The 12,976-nt window shown below is 40.3% G+C and overlaps 1 protein-coding gene across 48 annotated transcripts in view; it reads right to left on the bottom strand.

Annotated features, from left to right (window-relative positions):
- The window catches only part of RIMS1 (regulating synaptic membrane exocytosis 1), a 490,129-nt gene that overhangs the window by 31,323 nt on the left and 445,830 nt on the right, over positions 1 to 12,976 (bottom strand). The gene's annotated exons all lie outside the window — the stretch shown is intronic.

Here is a 12,976-nt window from a genome sequence, read left to right as displayed (position 1 = left end):
TTACCTTTAATCTTCCTTTTGAGAGATTTGACATTTTAGAATGTACTTGCAAGACTGTTTCTTTTAGCATCAAGAGTCACAGAAAAATATTTTGGGGCCAAAATATGAACTATCTGGATTATTAAAATGCTTCTGGATTTAAATATATAGAATTTTAATAAGTAATTAAGCCTAGCACTCAGTTTTTGAGAAACTAAAAAACAAACAGACATTATTTAAGTGGGTCTATAATTTAAGATGTTGTGCTCCACTTTTTCAGGGAAAGTAGGGGGAACACAAACTAAACTACTGTAACAAGCTACTCCCAGAACTTTGCCATCATCATTGATGATGTTGGTTTAGACCAGGGGTTCCCAAACTTAGTTTGCGGCTTGTCCAGGGTAAGCCTCTGGCAGACCGCAAGATGCTTTGTTTACCTGAGTGCCCACAAGTACAGCCGCTCACAGCTCCCTGTGGCTGCGGTTCACCGTTCCCGGCCAATGGGAGCTGTGGAAAGTGGTGGCTTAGCCCACACTGCTTCCTGCAGCACCCATTGACCAGGAATGGCGGACTGCGGCCACTGGGAGCTGGGAGTGGCCATACCTGCGGACGCTCAGGTAAACGAAATGTCTCATGGCCCACCAGGGGCTTACCCTAAACAAGCCACAAACCAAGTTTAGGAACCCCTGGTTTAGAGAAAAGAAATAAATGAACAATATTAGATTGGTTTCTTCCATTAAAAAAAAAAGAAACTGGTTAATATTTGTCTAGTGGAAAGAGACCAAATGGGCTGAAGAAAAAGTTATTTCAAAGTTTTAGAAGGTATTACAAGGAAAAGAAGTAAAAGAACAGCAAAAGCTTTAAACAGACTGCCTAGGGAGGTTGTGGAAGCTCCTTCCCTGGAGATTTTCGAAAGGAGGCTGGATAGGAAAAAAGAGAGTCTTTAGAAGGACAGTACAATACTTCTTCCAGGAAAGAAATATTCACAGTTCCAGCCAAATAAAATATGCACATCTTAGCGTGTGTATGGAAACCAATAAAAAACGAGGTCTGTTCATGCCTGGGGTATTTCTTTAAGCCTGTCTGTAGCAGCTCAAGACAAAAGGGCACATCCCAATGTATAACAAATTTCCTCCTAACATGGATTCTCTTTAGGCTGGTCAACCAAAGGGGAAATTAACAAACGTTTTAAAGAAAACAACAAACCCACAGAGGGAGAGGATTTCATGCCCTATGTTCCCTGAGAGACCATTAGCCCAGGTTGGCGCTCTCCAGTTCTCTCTCCCTATTCTGAGGGAAGGAAGTTCCTTATATACCTACCTCCATTCTCTGGAATCTGTGCCAGAATCCTGATTATACTCATGGCCGCACTGGGGATTTCAACTCCCAGTTTGCCCTGCTCTTCTGGATCAGTAAGAGAAAGGCTGGTTAGAAGCACACAGGCTCAGCTGGATCCTTCAACACTGACAAGAAAAGGGAGTTGCAACCCTTTCTGTTCTTAGAACTCTAATCTCAGGCCCTAAATAGAGTTAGAAATCTGGGTTTCTCGGCCAAACTACCAGGTTGTATCCTGAGACCACTTCCTCTGAGCTTTTCTTTCCAATTTCACGAAACTCAGGAGATTGGATACTGGCTCTATTATCTGCAGTTTAGGAACCATGAACACTCTGCTTTGGAACTATCACTGAAGATCACACTGAAACTTCAGTTACTATAAAACATGACAGCATTCTTGCTTAGCAGCAATAGCCAAGTTAGCATGTTAGATTTGTGCTCTGAATGCTGTACTGGTTTGCTTTGGAATACAAATTGAAGTGTGGAAGTGTAATGTTCTGTGTCCTGGCTACATTAGAGACTGCCTTTTCTCTATTAACCTCCTGACATTAGAAATCAGCCAAGACAACTTACAGTCACAAAATGTAAACTTTGCAAAATGCCACTCTGGAACTCACTCCTTTTGTTGGTCAGCCCTAAACCAAGTCTGTTGAACTTCAGGATTATGGTGCAAGGCCCATCTGCTTAAGAAGGTAGTGGTCAGGATAGGAAATGAGTCATGGAGAAACTTCATGGAGATAGTATTGGGTATTTCATTGTTAAGATCGCAGTTGTTGGCTGTTGGTAGTATTTTATACTTTTTTGTATTAATTATGATTTTAAATATATAAATATGTCTAGAGACTTGTGTAAAGAGCTCATGTTTTTATAAATACTGTAGTAGTATAAATAATATAATTGTTCCATTTTTACTAATATTATTCAAAGTGGACAACTACTCCCAAAGACCATGTTCAAAGACAACAAATTCTGCCAAAGTTCCCAAATGGATGCTTGAGAATAACTTGACGATGTGCAATACTGCTGTTTTATTCCCATTCTCAAATATGCATTCAAGGAAACCCTTCAGACACAATCTCATGCACTCCAACTGTGCTGGATATGCAAACCACCAATCAGAAATAGCTGCAGCAACAACATTGCTTTGATTAACATCATTGTCTTCCAGCATGGAAGGTGAAGACTGAGGTTGCAGGAGCTCATGTGTATCCTTTCCTTTTGCTAGTCAAATAACTGCAAGTTATTTTTGTAGCTCCACCTGGCTTATCATATTTCATTCAGCTCAGCCCTCCTGTTTGTGTTGCAAACTTTGCATAGTGAAGAAACATCTCCTTTATCCAAGATAACATCAGAGAAAAGAGGGTAATAATATACACAGAAGAAACAGGTTCTGTGCTTTCTCCGGATAAATTATGCTATTTTTTCATTGCAAAACAAGATTTCTTTATTATGACTTTGGCTTGTCTGATAACATTTCTATGTATAATACATCCATTAAACACTATGAAAGGTACACTAATGAAAATAAAAGAGAGGAAATTAACCATATACTGTAAACAAATATTGACAGTTTCTGGATTACAGCCAACAAAGAAATAAATTAAAACAGACCAGTCAAGGCAGCAACTCTTTATCAAGTTTTAAAGCCAGTCCAAATATGGGCATTCCTAGCTGGTACAAGATTTTCCCGTAATAAATGAAATGGAGCTTATTTTGTATTGATTATTCTTCTTAAAGAAAGTCTAGCCCTCTAAAGTAAATACACTTCAAAGATTCCATATGAACTACTAAAGTAGGGCTGCTGAACTTTTGAAATGTAATGCAGGTATATTATTAAAAAAATATAATGACCATTCTCACACTTATTGATTCAATACAATATCCACCTACTTGTACATATGCTCTATTACTGAGATTACAGTAGAAAACTAACTGAGTTACTCCAATAGCTTAAAACTGTTTAACAGCAAATTCTCATGTTTTTCTGTTATGCAAAAGCAGAACTTGAGATTCAGGACTGATCTTAAGCTTTTTTGCAGTTTTAAGGTAGAAGGCACTAGCAAACCTTTCACTAAAACAACATAGTTTTGTAAATATACAGGGAACTGTCAATTTCATATCAATATCGGAATTGAAGAAAAGAAAAAGGGGAAGCAACATATCAAACAACCCAGCATGAAAGGAGATTTACAAATGAACACCATGTGAGTCAAAGAGAGCTCCTGGAATCAATCACAATGCAAAGCAAATGTTGTGAATTCTGGATTTGCTTGCATGTGGCATAAAGAGAGATAGGCACAGTGGCCTGGTCTAATGTAAAAGGGTGCAAAATGAACATATTAATTAATAAACAAACCTTGTCTCCCGGGTTCCAGTCCTAATCCTTGTTGGGCAGGATTGCCTTTTGTAGTAATTCTTAGCTGAATCAGCTATGTTCTTTTGGCATGGAGTCACCCAAATTGAGTAGCATTACATCTTTCAAGGGAATTCATTAAATGTACATGACAGAGATCAGAAAATACAATGGTACAACAGACTTGCCCTTTTATATAAGAATTATACCATGATGCTCGAATCTTTTACCAGAGCTAACAGTTTGAAGGTCAGGTTCTATGTAACAGATGTGCTAATCTCTTATTATCTGTATATTATACCTATTATTCCAAATAGCATTTAATTTTTCATGGAAATGGGAGAAAAAGCTTTACTCATTACTCAGGATTACTATTATCATTAATTAGAGTGCTTCTTTTTGGGTATGTTCAAACTGTCAGATTTATACTGAAGGGATATCAGTAATATAAAAGTATCCATATCAAGCTGAACAAGTGGAAGTAGTTTATATCACAAAGGTAAATTCCACACAAGTAGCAGGATATCAGACTGATATAAGTGAAAATAGATGACTGGCCAAATGTAAATGTCTATATAATAATATGAGATGCTTAAAAGCAAAAATATATGAGCTAAAATGCTTGGCGTTGGAATAGACTCTTAACATTATAGTTGTTCCTGAAACATAGTGGAATGGCCAAAAATATCAATGGGATATTCTAATTCCTTGCTTTGAACTCTACAAGAAGAGCAAATTAGACTTAGAAGTAGGGGAGTAGCACTGTATCTAAAAGATTACATAGAATCTAATGAGATGGAAGATTTAAGTAGAGTGCACAAGTAAAATGTGTATAGATACAAATCGCAAGTCATACATATAAAAATATATTGCTTACACTCCCAGCCCCTGATCAGGTAAAGCATAACAAATCCTCAATATTTAGGGTCAAGGATCAGGCAGGGAATAACGGCTAATAAAATAGTAATAGTCGGTGACATCAACTACTTGCATGTAAACTCATGAAGTATCAAAGGACAACAAGGTTTAAGGAAGCAATCTCTCAACACCTTAAATGGAGTAGCTATTGCTAGAATAAGAAAACAATTAGACTTGATCTTAAGTACCACACAGGAGTTGGTTCAAGAAGTAACTTCACCTGAGCCATTAAATAATAATTATCACATTAAATTAAGTTCAACAAGTACTCCTTTTCTTTTTTATTCCTGGGGGAGGCATTGCCCCAGTAAGTAACATGATGACATTAAACCTTAGAAAGGTGATTTTTTTAAAAATGAGGAAGCTAGTCATATAAATTAACCTGCCCTGAGGCAAACTTTCTTCCTAGCTCCAGCTGGATGGTGGTTTGGCCTAAAACATGAATGTTTATATTTCTTCTATACTTCTTTTATTGTAGATATTCTCTCATTTATGTCAATAGGAGTTTTGCCATGGACTTCAGTGTAGGATAAGACTCAATACCACTCCAAGGAGCTTGAAGCCTCAAAAATGTTTTCCTCAGTTTAATGTATTTTTATGTTATATAAACGGAGCTGATCTTGTGGAGTTTTCAATCTCCCACACATCCAAATGATTTCTTCATTATACATTTTAATACAAATATACAATTTTTAAAAACAAAAATCACTTCTTAAAGGAAAAGATGTTGCTCAGGCCATAAGACTAAAATAAGGGAAGCAGCTCTTACAAGGAATTCACAGTTTCTTTTTTAAATAAAAGTTTTTAAATAAAAAATGCCAATTCTGATCCCAGTACTCGAAATGTTATTGTTAGAAGAACTAGGAATCTCTTTCTCTCTCTCTCTCTCTCTGAGGACCCAACTCTGTGTCTGCCTAGCTTGGGAATGGGAGAAAGACGTAATAAAGAGAGTTAACATTTTAAAAGTATCAAAAACTTTTCATTATTTTTCCTATCTTTTTGAGAGGAACTTCAGGCATCATAGCTCAGTGCCTGCAGCAGAACTGAATATGTGTGTGTGCATGTGTACCATAGAGCAAATCCTACAGCCCGACTGTGACTGCATTCTTCAACCTAGATCCTCCCCATCTGTAAAGGGAGGAGATTTTTATTGAATTTCTTATATTATCATTCTCCGTTTCATGTCACCCAGAGCCAAATCCTGCTCACATCGACTTCAGTGGGGCCACTCATTGAGAAGACAAATAGGGTTTGGCCCCATGGCCATGCCATTCTTTAACAGACTGTATTTAAATAAAAATACTGACAGGTTTTCACTGTAATGCAGACAGTATTTTAACAGAGGGAGATGGAGATTATATTTAGCAGTATACATCAATGACAGCACTTATACAATATTTCATATGACTTCCTATTTCTATATGGTATACTGTCATGGGGTCTGCACCCCACACCAGCCCTGAAAGGGTTAATGAGGGCCTGAGAGGCCAATTAAGTTAGCTGGGGTCACCTGGGAAATGGAGGGCCAGGATTAATGAACAATGAAGCCCATCTAAGGAAGGACTGGGACAGCACTATAAAGCCAAGAGGCTGAAAGTGGAGGTGTGTATGAGGGACAGGGCGGGGGACATTTGTAAGAGAAAGGAGGCAGTCCCCTTTGTGCTTTGAGCTTCCTGACTTTATAGTGCTCTCTGAGTCCTTCCCCAGCTGGGCTTCACTGTTAATTAACCCTGGCCCTTCTTCTCACAGGTGACCCCAGGTAACTTAATTGTCCTCTCAGGCCCTCCTTAACTCTATCAAGGCAGTGAGGGGTGCAGTCGCATCACAGATACCCAAAAGATAAAATATGTTTTTTTGAGTTAAACAGACTCAAGTGTGCTGAATGTTTAAACTATTTAACAAACTAGAGGAGTTGTTAATCCACTGAGTGCTTTGTCATATATTGCATTCTATTAATTCCTGCCTCACAACAATAAACTACACAGTCATCAGCAATGAGCCTGAAATGTTCATATGCCTTTCCAGACTGCTTGCCTAAGCAAAGACAGACAGCAAGTGACCCCCATGCTGCTTTCCTGTTCATTACAGCAGAAAGGGTAATTATGCACGTTCTACTCAGGTAGCTTTCAGGAGCCACTCAGGGCAACTGCAAGCTAATATTTTGATGGAAATATTGGCAATCTGAACAAAAAGACCTTGTTAAAAGTGAGACCATCATTGTATAAGCAGATGAGCTCAAAGAAGATAACAATTGCAACCATTTTTTGTTCTAAAGCACAAAACATCAACTGCAAAAATGACCAACAGAATGTGAGTATACACTTAAGGTGAGACTTTCATTGCTGCCAGGGTATTGGATGCCCAATTCCCATTAATTCTGAATGAGAATTGAGTGTTCAAACAAATACTTTTGCTGGCATTGAAACACCACCTTTAGGTTTTGCATAATGATGTATCTGAGGATTTTTCTTAACCAGTAGAACAAGTGTCCAGATTGAAAGATTTTAAGGATCTTTCTATGTGGAACCTTGATTCAGATTTTAATTAACAAACTGTGTCAATATCACAAAATACTACAATGAAGTGCAAGGAGCACTATTTGCTCATGAATTGCTCATAATTAAACTAACTCTTTACGATGCAGAGCATAAGCTACTTCAGCACATTATAAATTTAAGTCCCTCCTGATAAACAAAATACTTCAGTTTAAATCTCTGAATAGCTGCTAAATATAAACCCACACACAATTTTCACTAAACAAATATCAGAAAACAAAATAATGGTATTAAAAAACCCAACCCAAGATCAAAGGCACAGACTACACTAGACATCACAAGGCCAGAGATGTGTTTTAGTGATGTAAGTTGTAGGTATTAAACACCTACATTCCCTTTGGCAACAAGTCCAAATTCCAGTGGGGGCGTACTCTGTCCTTGAACTCAAGTTGAGTTCTGTGCAGGTTTACTATGTGGATATTTCACGTGAGAACATACAAATCACAGTTCTACTGGATGGACATTTGAGAACCCATGGCACTTTTTGCTTAGAGAGTGCTGTCCTTAGCTAAGGATACTCTCTCCTGCATTGATGAACAATATGTTGGGCACCAGTTCGTGGTTGCCATCCCTTTCAGAGCTGGCAGCATTTCAGTGGTTCTGCATATATTATTTATGACATGCTTTGGGGTCCTTTAAAATAAATTAATCCCAAAACACTTTTATGAGGCAATTATATTACAAGAGGAAGGATGTTCCGATGGTTAACACATTGAATTGGGAGTCAGTAGATCTGGTTTCTATTCTTGACTCTGCTGTAGACTGTGTGACCTTTGCAAGTCATTTTACATACTTCAATTTCTCCATCAGTAAAATGTGGATAATAATACTTATCCTTCCTTTGTAAAGTGCTTTGAGACCTATGGATAAAAATCCTTATATAAAACAAAGTACAATTATTTATATTATTATTAATTTTTATTATTATTAAAGAGCTATAAGAGCCTCAAATGGCAGGTACTATAGAAGTAAAAATGTTATTTTAGAAAATATCAAATAAATTTAAGTACCAAGCAAAATTCAAAAGTACCTATTTGATATACTGTACATAGTTGCTGGCAGTTAAGGATACAAAATGGTTATCCAAATTGCTCTCAGTGTGAGGTCAAGAAGGAAAATAATGGCTAGCAGAAAAATAGTCTAATGAGATCACCCATTTCTTCAATCTAACAGCCATATCAAGTGCCAAAACCTTGAAGACACTTAAATCAACGGCATTCAGCCCCCAAACCTTCAAGACAAAATCTTCAAGCTACCCCTTTCTTGACATCTATTTTTATAACTTTATATTTTATAATTACAGACACCAACCAATCAAAAACTAAATATTCTTTGACAAACAGAAGCTCTCTTACTCTGCATATAATTACTCTGTGTAATAACAGGATGATAAGAAGTCTGTTATCTGGCCATGGTAAAACTGGATGAAAACACAGCAGAAAGGAAAGATGGTCTTGTGATTAAGGCAACAGACTATGACTCAGGAGATCAGGATTTAAATCCCTGCTCTGTCATGGACTTCAAAGCCAGTCTCATAAATCTGTTTCTCACCTCTACACTTGTGAATTATGATTTCCTAATCATAATATTTCCTCACCTCACTAGGGTGTTGAAACTATGGTGATGGGTGCCACACGAGTACAGATACAAAGGCCTGGATTATTCTACAAAGTTAGGTTTACATAGCTGCCTTTCATAGACTTAGTTTTGTATGTGTCCACACTTAAATTTGTCTCCCACTCATGCAAGGTCTCCATTATGCCAACATAGTAACACCACCTCCCTGAACGGCACTGAGCTATGGTCAGTGTATTGAGGTTGATGTAGGGTAAATGTAGACACAGTGTTACTTATGTCGACACTAACAGTCCTGCAGCAGCTGTCCCACAATGCCTGACACTGCCGCTCTGGCCACAACTGTGAATTCCACTGCCCAGGAGATTGAAGGGCCTCCCCCGCCCTTTAAAGCCCCGCAAATTTTTGAAATGCCTTATCCTGATTGTGCAGCTTGGCGAGCACACCTAGCAGATCTCTTCCTAGCTAGCAGCTCTCTCTTGTTGTGTGCAACTGCCCAGCTGACCATGCCAGCTACACACTCCAGACACGCTCTGGCCTGGATTAGACAGGAGATATTGGATATCCTCAGCCTGTAAGGAGAAGAGGCTACGCAAACACAACTATGGAATGCAGGAGAAGGGATCAGCAGCAGTGCTGCATGAAAGCAAAGAAACTGCTGCAGGCATATCAGATATCAATCCAGTGCTGAGCTGCAGACCTGCAGATTTTACAAAGAGCTGCATGTCATACTTAGTGAAGTCCACACCTCCATGGGTACCTCCAAGGAATCCAAGTCAAAGGCCCCTGGCATGAACAGGAAGTCTAAGGAGGAAGTGGAAAAGGAAGAGACAGAGGATGGGGGACATGTGACTAGGGGCTCCAGCTATGCCACAAGCTAGGACCTGTTTCAGAGTCCACTGCAGTCCAGTCAGTCCCAGCAGTCGAGCACGGGTGAGCCAGATGCAGGGAAAGGAATCTCAGGTGTGTACATTTATTTCCCATTACAGTAATGCCCCCTGCCCTCCCAGCAGGACACAGTTATTGAGTTTTCATCAATTTACTCACACTTGTAGAAGTAGCGGTACAGCAAATAAAGGTAGAGTTATCTGCTTTTCGTTACCCTGTAGAGTTAGGCAGGTGCAGGGCCATGCGGAGCTGTTTGTTTATGTACTCAAAGATGTCCCTTAAATCTTCCAGAGAGATCTTGATGACACTTTCATAGAGGTACTCTGCAATCCCCTCCCAAAGGTTTCTAGGGATGGCAGCCCTATTTCTTCCTCCCCCGCAGGACACTCTTCCATGCCAGTCAGTGATGAGTTCTGTAGGCACCATTGCAGTAAACAGGCTAGCAGCATATAGCCCCAGGTGGCTTCAGGATGCCAGCAGCAGCTGTGTGCTCTGTGCTTTTGTTACCCCCAAGTGTGAGATATCAGCTAAAATCACCACTGCTGGTGGAAAATGGTGCCAGTATTCAGTGCCATTGCCCTATGCTCAGTTTCATGCAACCAAGCAAGTCTCTCCTCATTTTCCTCACTACTGGTGGAACATACTCACCACAGCTGGAGCTGTGAGTGGTGCCGTGCACAAACACCCTAAAGCAGAAGTGCCAATAAGCATGTCTTGTTTAAAACTTTAGGGGAGCAAGTGAAGGGAGTTCTGAATCTTAACTTTTGCCTTCTGTTGCGACCATAATGACAATGGTACCTCTGTGTATTTTATCTGCAGATGCTGCCATTACAGCCTTGAGGGATTGCCTCTCTGCACCTGCAGAACACTTGAGCTAGATAAGGAGAAGAAAGAAGGGACCTGGGAACGACATGTTCAGAGAGATCCTGCAAACCAATGCTGCAGGAATGCTGCAGCTGTCTGGAGAAGGAAAAAACAGACAGGAGAAAGGCCCAGGAATCAGAGAGGGAGATGCACCAGGATATAATGGTGCTTCTCTGGCAGCAAACACACATGCTGCAAACTCTTGTGGACCTGCAAGTTTAACAATTCTGAGCTCACCTTCCTTTGCTGTCCATGGAGAACTCCAGTACAACCCCTTCCGACACCCTCTCTCAGCATTCCATGTGGCACCAGTAGCCACATCCCTACGCCTACCATTTCACAATTTAATGCCATCCACAGCTTCAAATCACTGACCTGTGAGAGCTACAGTTGATGTATGTGTAGCTAAAATGGATAGGAATGTTCTTTCCCCTTCTTTAAGCTTTGTTCCATAAATTTATTGAGATTTTAATGTATTTGCTATTAATTTACACAGAATTTTTTAAAAAGTATTTTAGTTACTTAATAAAATTCTTCTCTTTGGAAAATAATTAATATTTATTAGTTTCCAGCATATCATAGAATCAATCATAGAATATCAGGGTTAGAAGGGACCTCAGGAGGTCATCTAGTCCAACCCCCTGCTTAAAGCAGGACCAATCCCCAACTAAATCATCCCAGCCAGGGCTTTGTCAAGCCTGACCTTAAAAACCACAAAGGAGGAAGATTCCACTACCTCCCTAGGTAATGCATTCCATTGCTTCACCACCCTCCTAGTGAAAAAGTTTTTCTTAATATCCAATCTAAACCTCCCTCACTCCAACTTGAGACCATTACTCCTTGTTCTGTCATCTGCTACCAATGAGAACAGTTGAGATCCATCCTCTTTGGAACCCCCTTTCAGGAAGTTGAAAGCAGCTATCAAATTCCCCCTCATTCTTCTCTTCTGCAGACTAAACAATTCCAGTTCCCTCAACCTCTCCTCATAAGCCATGTGTTACAGTCCCCTAATCGTTTATGATGCAGAATGCCTGGTGATAGCGAGGCATTCTTTTTTCTTTTTTTTGTACACTGTGACACAACCCATAGGATCAGAGACAACTACACGATATATATTTATAGATGTCCACCACGTACCATACAATTCCTAATCAGTATCCACACTGTAGGGCCAGGTAAAGCACAGTATACCACAATGCATTACTGTGGCTCGCAGTTAAAGTGTGTTTTCAAAGCCTCCCTGAGCCATATACCTCTGTGTTGAGCTCTTTGGATAGCTCTTGTTCAAAGTCAGCAGACAGCCACTCCACCTCTACCCTCCACTCCAGCGGCAAGATTTTCCTCTTTGCTTCACAGATATTATTCAGGACACAACAGACAGCTATAACCATTGGAATATTGTTTCTCACTGAGCTCTAATCTTGTGAGTAAACAGCACCAGCACTCCTACAATCTACAAAAAGCACATTCAGCTGGCATTCTGCACCTGCCAAGCTGGAAGTTCCTTGGTGCTGTTGTGGTGGCAAGTGTCTGCCTCCATGAGCCTGGGCAGCAAGGAGTTGGCTGGGCCCCCCAGAATCACCATTGGCATTTCAACATTCCCAATGGTAATCAGCTGGTCAGGATAGAAAGTCCCTGATTGTAGCTTTCTGAACAGACCTGTGTTCTTAAAGATGGAGAGTCATGCACCTGGCATTGGCCACTGTTGGAAGACAGGATACTGGGCTAGATGGACCTTTGGTCTGACCCAGTATGGCCGTTCCTATGTTCTTATGTTCCCTAATCAGCCAACACAGATGTTGGTGAAGCATCCCTGGTGATCCACCAACACTTGCATAACCATAGAAAAATGTGTTGATGTACTCTGTGGCAAGGTGGCATGGTACTAAAATAGGGATGTGTGTTGTCTATTACTCCACCACAGTTCATGAACTCCACAGCTACAAATCCATCTGTTATGTCCTGCACACTGCTGAGAGTCACAGGGCTGCGTAGCAGGAGACAATTAATGTCCCTGCAGACTTGCATGACAATGGCCCCCAGTTCCAAAATGATTTCCCACTGCAGCAATCTAGCATTGCAAGTTCCACAGTGCGATTGCCACTCACTTTTCCACTGTCAGAGCAGCTCTCATTCTGACTCTCCTGCACTGGAAAGTGGGGGTGAGCTTGGCACACAGATCCAGGAATGTGGTCTTGCACATCTGAAAGTTCAGTGGCTGCTGCGCATCATCCCAACCCTGCATTATGATTCCACCAGTCAGTGTTAATTTCTTGGGCCCAAAAGCGGCGCTCCACTATTTGCATCTGCTCTGTGAATGCCAGCAGCAATCCTGAATTGGTTCTCGCTATGTCCACATCAATCTGACCTCTAAGAAACTATCATGTTCCCCGTGGTTATTCCTGTGGCTCTGCAAATACTGGAGGATTATGTGTCCTGTGCTCATGACAATAGTGCAGAGCTATGCAGGCTCCATGTTTCTGTCAGAGATGGAAGACAGTGACAAGTC

This window comes from Dermochelys coriacea, chromosome 3 (assembly GCF_009764565.3).
Source record: "Dermochelys coriacea isolate rDerCor1 chromosome 3, rDerCor1.pri.v4, whole genome shotgun sequence".
In the NCBI taxonomy this organism is placed as follows: Eukaryota; Metazoa; Chordata; order Testudines; family Dermochelyidae; genus Dermochelys; species Dermochelys coriacea.
This window is presented reverse-complemented; position numbering and strand designations above follow the sequence as displayed.